At 29.8% G+C, this 9,333-nt stretch overlaps 1 pseudogene; it reads right to left on the minus strand.

Moving 5' to 3' along the window:
• Positions 1 to 177: 177 nt before the first annotated feature.
• Positions 178 to 1,175, minus strand: LOC110659401 (17.1 kDa class II heat shock protein-like; annotated as a pseudogene).
• Positions 1,176 to 9,333: the final 8,158 nt, after the last annotated feature.

Consider the following 9,333-nt stretch of genomic DNA (forward strand, 5'->3'; position numbering starts at 1 on the left):
GCCATTAAGAAAGCTGAAAGTTTCCAACTGACAGCCGAGAAAAGTCCCTCTAAATGTAATCCATAACTCTCCAGTTACTTCGTCTACGAAAGAATGAAATTCTTATTCGATATATTATGAATTCAATACACAAATATACAAATTCAATATACAAATATACAAATAGATTAGCAGAAACATAAACACATAACACAAGAACTCATTATAATCGAAACACACAGAACTGGCAGGAACTCTGAAAAGAACTTAAAAAGGGAAAGAAAGTATTTAGGTAGTAGTAGAAACTCTGTAGAACGTAATACAGCGGAAACACCAAAATAAAACACGCTACCGCAGGCACCCACTTATACCCTCATGCATGTATGTCTCTCAAACAACTTGCACCTCCACGGTCTTGGGCTTCTTCGGCTCCGGCAGTGGCTTCTTGTCCACGGTCACAGTCAAGACCCCGTCTTGGTACGTTGCTGATATCTTCTCTGTATTTGCATTCTCCGGCAGCACAAACTTCTTCAAATACTTGCCAAGCCTTCTCTCTATTCTTATGTACTTCACTCCTTGGTCATTTTCTTTTTCTCTCCTCCTTTTTCCAGTCACCAGCAGAGTATTCCCATCCTCAACGTGCACCTTCACTTGGTCTTCTTCAGCCCCGGCATGTCAATCACAAACACGAATGCATTCGGCAACTCTTTAGCGTCTACTGGTGTAGCCTCCATGGCCTGTGCGTCACGTATGTAGGCGCGTGAGGGAGCGTGATCGGGTTTGTCAGTCTCATCAGCGACTTCTAGGATTTCATGCAGAACATCCATGATGGCTGAATCCAAGCCTATTTTCCTTAGGGACAATTCCATCGCTGCTTCTGCTTTCTTGAGATGGAAAAATGAAAGAGCACTTCTTGGGGAAGGAAATGTTCGAGTTTGGCTTATATAGGTGGATAAGCGTAATAAGAAGCTATCAAATTGTATTCAAGAAGGTCGTACAGAGCTTGTTCTGGCTGGAGTTACTGTGAGTGACTGAATGTGGAGTGACTGATAATTGGATCGTGTCAGGTGTTGAAACTAAAGATATTTTCTATAGACTGTGAGCCAGAGGAGATGGTAAGGGTATGCGAGGTTAGATGGAATCGGTGATTTTTGTCTACGGTAGCAAGAAAGCGGCGTGGCTGTTTTAAGATTCTGTTTGGGTGTTGTGTTTAGGAGCATTGTACACTGGTCACAGGAGGAAAAAAAACCGAAAAAAGAAATATTTATTTTAATTTTACTTAGAAATAAAGTCAAAATATAAAAATCTAAACTATTATTGTCAATATTAGGAACAAACATGTAAACATTTAAATTAAAATATTATGATAAAAGAATTGAATTATATTAAAAGATTTAGTCACCAAGAGATTAAAATTATAATGATATTCTTAATATTTAGATGGTCATCAAATATCTATATATATAAATAAATGTTTTAATTTATTTAATTATATTTAACATTATAATTATATTTATTGTCAACATAATAAGAAAATAATGGGTTTTCCATATAAAAATTGTATATAAGAAATTAAAATGATTATAAAATAAAGTAGGGAACTGATTGACAATTAATTTGGGAAACTTCAAAGACGAAAATGTAATTTTATAATGTCTATATATATGACCAATGAAATTAGGTAAGAACTTAATTATAAACTTTTTAAAGCGTGTTGTTCAAAAATGTGATATTTAAATCTTTTTAAGGGTTAATTTGTAATTTAATAATTTAAGTGCAAATTAGAAATTACTTGCTCAAATATTCTATAAATAGAAAGTTATGGAAACTCTAATCTAAGATACCACAATCAAATGTAGAAGAAAATAGAGCTAACGCTTTTTTATTATAGATAGTTTTGAAGATTTTTTACACTTTAATCTATAAGGATTGGAGATTTTCAATTACTATTAGAGATTAAATATGTGAACAGTTAGTAGTCTACCACAATCAAATCGTCTTTCAATTTACATATTTAACTGCATCACTTAAGAATATATATATATATATATATATTCTTAAGTGATGCAGTCAGAGTTTTAAAAGATCAGTCCTATTGCCACGTAAGTTTGTAAAATAAAAAAATGTGAGGTCGGTGGCTTCTTGACCGGTCACTCCAATACTCAAGTTAGAAAATTGTGAGTAGAGAATAAAAAATAAAGAACAATTTAGTAATTTAGATAGAATTATCATACCTGATTGCTCTTAATATTTATAGGTTTTAAGAAAAATAATCGTTATCTCAATCTCAAAAATTGAGTTGACATCCTGAGACTGTTTTTTAAAAATCTGGCTTGATCTATGTTTGACATTTCTATTACTTGGTATAGGTTTTGCTCAGCTTATTAGGTGAGCGATAATATTGCTCTTTCATTCAGCTTGTTGTTATCCTCTAGGCCTAGACCGAACTATCTTTTGTTCTGCTCAAAATTGCTTGGTTTGGGAGGTTGAGCAGCCTCTTGCTCGGTTTTGACTCTCTGAATAAACGTTGACACTTTGACTGTCACGTTAGATATATTATTTCAAGTGCTAACTATTGCGAGTAGTTTCTTAAGTATAAAATTTTTTACTCTAGTTGCTTAAACTTAATTGTATAGAGAATTAAAATTTTCAAATTTGCCATTTTTACTGCTTCATTTATCAATCAAATTCTCAATAGTTGGTGCTTTAATTTTTTTTTTTTAACTAGAAAATTACAATTATTGTGTTGCACTGATATTGCTATTGCTTTTATTCTTGAGAAATCCAAGAATTTGGCCCATGAACAGTTGGTTCTCTTGATGCATCTCTGCAATTCTATTAGAAGTCTCATTCATGTAATTTTCTAATTGATACTAGAAGAAAGAGATGCAGAAAGGGAAAGAGAGATGTAAAATTCCCTTGTATTAAACTTGCAATAATACCATCTAAATGTCCCAAAATTAACCAGATTGATTGGCAAAAGGGAAAGAGAGGGAAAGTGAAATTGGCTAATTATGCACATCTCTTTTTTCTTCTGCTGTGCTAGCTTGTACATCTATACTCAATAAAGAACATGTTCGGATTGATCGATCACCAATCAAATATGGATCAAATTAAGCACAGAACTTCTATACCCAATAGCACAAACAAGAAAAGCATCCACAAAAATTTTTCCAATGAATTTTAATTGTATTAATCAAATACTTTCAATTCAACTTTGATATGTATCAAATTTAGCTTGTTCGAATTCTAAATATAAGTGCAATCAATCAAAAACCTGATTAAGTGATCAGTATAAAATAAAAATCACATCCAAATTTCTTGATTTCAAATACTATTATTACCTTTAGATTTAACCAACATTTGCAAGAGATTATCTATCAAATTAAGAAGAGGATAGAATGCAACAGAAATCAATGAACATGCATATATAATTTTTGTCTCTCTCTATACGTAGAATAGATGAGAAGTAGATTGTTTCTGCTATATGTATGTGTCAGTTCTGTATGTACAGTAGACAAATATGAACATCAAGTGTATATATACGCACACACATGTACTCCATAGGGCAAAACCCATGCATGGTTTTACCTTTCGTTGTGCTAGGGATTAAAAAAGGAAAGCCTTCATAATACCCCAGATATCTCATAGTCACATATGCTGACCTGCTCCTGGTAAATCTGAGAAAAAAATCAATAGAAAGGATGTGGGTCGATATCTGATAGCAGGGACTCAAGATCACCTTGCTGATTCACCCATAAATCATCTGAAGTGGTGTCATCCATGTATATAAGCTTACTGTATGATTGATTTATCTCTTCAGGAACGGAGATCACTTGGTTGCGAAATTCGAATGAATCCAATGATCTTTCCAAGCTACTCTCAGGGTCTCCACGATCTTCAGAACTAGTGCTTGTTACTGTGACTTTCTCATCAACTGTTTGTGGTTTAGAGATTGCTGCTGTTCCATTGCCAGTTAGCTCTTGAACAAGCCCCTTGAAGCTTGAGCTATCAGTGATGTAGACCTTAGGCCGTAAAACCTTTATCCAGCTGCTGTTGAGTTGTTTCCTTTCGTTCTTAGATATTTTTGAAGATGCTTCACTTTGTTTCTTCCCCATAATTTCAATAATTTTAAGCTCTCGGACCTCGGTTTCTTCGCTTAAACCTAGCGGGGGATACTAAGTTTAAATCATTGATGATGTGTTTGGGAAAGATACTATATATAGAGATATAAATATTAAGTTTGAAGAAGTTGATTTCCTGGCATTTACTTTTACTTAATAAAATCCCACCATTGCTTACAAAAACGAATAAAAAAAGTTTTAAGAAGTTGATGCGTTTGTAGATGGTAGGAAAAGAACAAATCACTATTCTTTAAAGTAAGGAGGACGAAAATGACATTAATCATTCTTCAGCCAATTTCTTAATTGGAATCCATACCTAACCACTAACTATATCTTATTTTGGAAATTGCTTAGACTTTATCCATCATATGAACTCATGAGGCAATGTATTTAGTGGGACTAGTATATAAAATGATAAAATAAATGAGACTAACTTATTTGTTTCTTAGATACATGATAAATGAAATTTAGGTAAATTTTTTTCCGTCTTTATTGTAATATGTCATCCTTCTTTTTAAGGAAAAAACTTATCTAAATCTGATTTATCATTGATTTAAAATATACTTATTTTACATGTTAATTTCATAACATATATTGTATTTTGAGTTTATGATAAAATAAGATATAAGTAAAAATTTCCCTATTTTCAAAGTGTCATGATCTAAAGTAATGAAAATGTTGATAAAGCTTAGTAGGATTAACCTAATTGGTATATTTAGACTTGCTCTGATATAAGATATAAATATGTAAATTTTAATTATTTTATATGTAAATTTTATTATACATGTTACATTTTGGGTCCACAATGGATTAAATCTAAACAAGAATTTCTTAACAAAAAGATATAAAATATAAAAATTAACTCCTAAAAAATTTTTTCTAATAAAACACAAATTAAGACTTCATTTGTTTCACAAAAAATATCTTATAAAATAATTTTTACATTTTCTAAATATTTGAGGTATTTAAAAAAATGAGCTAATAAAAAATATTTTTCTAATTAAAGAGAAAACTAATTCTTTTTAGGAAAAACTATTTTTTAACAACTTTATTAAAATGCGAGAATACTTATGCATATCTAATATAAACACATTACGCATATCATTAATTTAATATTACAATTAAATAATAAATTATATATAAATAATTTTCTGCAAAACAAATAAAACATAAGTAATGCTTGTATTTTCGTGGAGGATGATGACGCTGGGCAGTTCATGAGGTTGGTTTGTACAAATTTAAATAATATAAGACATAATAAGCCGTATATGATAGGCAATAGGGCATTGGGGGCACGCAGCTTGCCATAAGGGGGTCATTTTCTTCTATTTTATATCATATATATAAATACTCTAACCTCATTTTGTCGGTCTTAGCATATAATACCAAATATTTGAGTCCAAAAACTCTTCAGCGATACCTGTTGAAAACTAAGGCTGTACCTATGGCCTTTCCATTTGATAAGAGACGAGATGAAGTAGCTACTACTACATGCCTCAATTAGGATTTCGATGCATCACCATAGAGAATTAACAATTAAGAGTTAAATTTTAATTATATGAAACATATATAATTATTTAATTGGAAAAATTGAAGACAAAAAATAATAATAATAAAAAAAAGGTACGATGCCTTATTAATTCGGTGTTTACCGAAATATATCACTAGTAGGATTTGTTATCCGCTGCCCTTCCTTTAAGGAGGGGAATTAGCCACTTTTGTTTGTTAATGCTGCAGTACTCAATTGAGGGGGGAGTTTTTTCTAGTGTGTTTGTGAAAGTGAGGTTAAAATTGCAAGGTAATTTTATGTGGGTGGTGAGTTTGTAGTTGAGTGATTGTGTTTGAGAAAAATAATTAGTGATTGTACATTATAAAAAATAATCAGTTTTGCAATCAATTATTAATTGATTGAAATTGATTGTTATTAGTAATTGATTTATAATTGGTTACAAAAATTGATTGCTAGAAAAATCTTAAATATACGATTAGTAATCGATTTTAAAATTGATAGTTATCAGCAACCAATTAAAAAATTAATTGCCAAAATCTGTTGCTAATAGCAACTGATTTTAAAATGAATTGCTAATAGCAATTAATTTAAAGAATCGGTTGCTAAATTAAAGAATTATTTTAATTGACTTTAGACTTAACAATCGATTTACAATCGGTTACAAAAATTAGTAATCGATTTGCATTCAGTTGTTAAAATCGATTGTTATTTGCAACTGATTCCTTATTGATTACTAATAGCAACTGATTTTTGCAATCAATTGTAAATCGATTCCTAAATTTTTTTCTCCCAAAAATTTTCATTCAATTTTTTTTCTTTTTTTAATTTGCAACTAATTTATAAATTAGTTGCTAACAACAATAGAATTTTGCAATCGATTTTGCAACTGATTTTGCCTCCCAAAAATTTTTGCCTAATTTTTTATTTTCTTTTTTGGATTAGCAATTGATTCACCAATCAGTTGCTAACAATAACTGATTTTTATAACCAATTAAAATTAGTTGCTATTAGCAATTGATTTTTTTTTCATTAAAAATTCACACCCAATTTTTTTATTTTTATTTACAACTGATTTGCGAATGGGTTGCTATCAATAACCTATTTTTGAAACTGATTAAAATCGATTAATATTAGTAACCGATTTTACAACCGATTTTTTCCCTCCAAAATTTTTCACTCTTTTTTTTTTAATTTTGATTTGCAACTGATTTATAAATTGATTGCTATTAGTAACCGATTTTGTAACAAATTAAGAATCGATTGCAAAAATTTTTTTCAAAAATTTTCGCCCATTTTTTAAAATAAATTATCGGTTACTAAAATCGATTGCTAATATACTTATATAAACTAATACTCATTTTTTTCTCTACTATTCATTTTTTTCACTCTTTCTTCTCTTTTCTCTCATTTTCTTCATCATCTTTTTTATTCTTATTTTTTTGATTTATCATCTTTTTTCCCTAACATATTTTTTTATCATTTTTTAATTTATTTTCTTCATATTTTTTTCTCATATATTTTCTTCTTCATCTTTTTCTTTCTTATATATTTTTTTTCTTTCTCATCTATTTTCTTCATCATCTTCTTTTTCTTTCTCATCTTTTAAATTTAATTTATTTTTCTTTTGCATAAAATAAAATTTTTTATACAAATATATTTCTTGTTAGTAAATTATTTGTAGTACTAATTTTTAGTAATTTTTTTGTTATAACATATATATATAGTACTAATTTTCATTATTAATTTATTATTTTAGTAATTTTTAAAAAATTTATTTATTTGAATTTTTTATTTCTTATTTGAAAATTTGATTTTTTTTTTTTAAATTAGCAACCGATTTTTCGGTTGTTAAATTAGTGCAAATAGCAATCGATTTACAAAATGATTGCAAGATTACAAAATTAAAGATATCAAAACTTTTAGAACTGATTATGTTTTGATTGCTATTAGCAATTAATTTCAGTTGCTTAATTAGTTGCTATTAGCAACTGATAATTTTTTGCCAAGAGTTTTATTTTTTATGTTTAATTAATTTAACAATTAATTTAATTGTCAGTTGTTATTTACAATCAGGCTCATTACAACTGACTGAATCAATTGCTAAATTGGTTTCAAAATTAATTAGCAACTGATTCTAATGGATTAGCAATCGATTCAATCGTTTACTAATCCTTTTTCTTTTGTAGTGGTAGTTATTTTTTCTATCGATAGTAAATTGTTTATGAAGTGAGCTTTTACATGTTGAACCATTCGGTCAATTTGGTTCAAAAACAAACTAAATAAAATAAATCAAAAATTAAAATTTATATAAATTTAAAAATCAAATTGAACTGAAATAGATAAACAATTGAACTAAACTAAATCGATTTTTTTAAAAATTAAAACTAAATCAAACTAAATTACTTAAAAAATCAAACTAAATTAAAAATATATTTTGGTCCGATTAATTTTTTCAATTTAAGTCAAATTCTACTCACCCCTAATTCCCAATGAAGGGTGAGAAGTTTAGGATAATAAACCTTTAAAAATCAGAAAGTAGCACTTTGATTAGAGGGTTACATGTTGAAGTAAGGCTCTGAACTTTAATAATTTTTGACATTGAATTCATTTTTGATAAAATGGATAAAATATTTCAAAATTAAACTTAAAGCTGTTTAAACATAAAAAGAAAATTTAAGAAAATTTTCTCTCTCACTCTTTCTCTCTCTCCTCCTCCTAAATATCTCCCGCTCCTTTTCTAAAGAATATCTCTCTTTCTCCCCACCATAGCCAAACACTCTCTCTTTGCAAATCACAAATGACATATCCAAAATTTCTATCCTTGATACGATATATTAGGCAAAAAAGAATAAAAGGGTAATATTCTGAAGTTGTTATACTTTCTGTTGTTGTAGTATAGGCAGTTACATGGGCGAGAAAGATAGAATAGTTGTTGGAATCCTGTTAGATCTTAGCTATAAGAGTTGTTATCATTGTATTACTGATCATTCTTAATTCATTGAGTTTCTCTTTCATTTCCTCTGTATTTTTCTTTCTTCCATTTTATATCACATCAATTAATATCAGAGCAGTGATCCACGGCCATGTCTGGGTTGGAGACACGTTCTCAAGAGTGGAGAAAGGAGATAACTTCCATGGTACAGGAAGCAGAGCATAGGCAAGAGATGAGGTTGCATAAGACAGTGGCAGGACAAGAAGCAATATTCCGAAGTATAGTGGATGAGCTTAAGTCGATGATTGCTGGATTGAGTTGGCAAAATATGGAAATAGCAGAACAAAGTGTTCGTCAGGAACCAGTGCAGATTGAAGAGATTGTGGAATCGCCAGATCGGGGAAACGGTGGGTAATAAGAATCGGGCAGAACAAGTGCTAGAAGCGAACGTTTGTGATGGCAATCCATGGGGAAGTAATACTAAACTAGAATTTCCTTGGCTTTTAAGTTATGAATATTTCTTCTTGGTGGAAAAAATAGCTTCTAAGAATAGAGTGAAAGTTACAGCTCTACATTTGGAGGGGCAAGACCTTAAATGGCACTAAAGGTTTGTTCAAGTGAAGGATAATAAAGCATATCAGAGTTGGGATGAATATGTTGATGCATTGGAGGCTAGCTTAAGAAATTATGCCTTCAATGACCTAATTGGGAAGCTACACAACTTGAAGATGTCAGTTTCCTTGTAAGATTGTCTCAATTCTTTTGATAATCTTTACCCAAAGGCATGC

This window comes from Hevea brasiliensis, chromosome 4 (assembly GCF_030052815.1).
Source record: "Hevea brasiliensis isolate MT/VB/25A 57/8 chromosome 4, ASM3005281v1, whole genome shotgun sequence".
In the NCBI taxonomy this organism is placed as follows: Eukaryota; Viridiplantae; Streptophyta; class Magnoliopsida; order Malpighiales; family Euphorbiaceae; genus Hevea; species Hevea brasiliensis.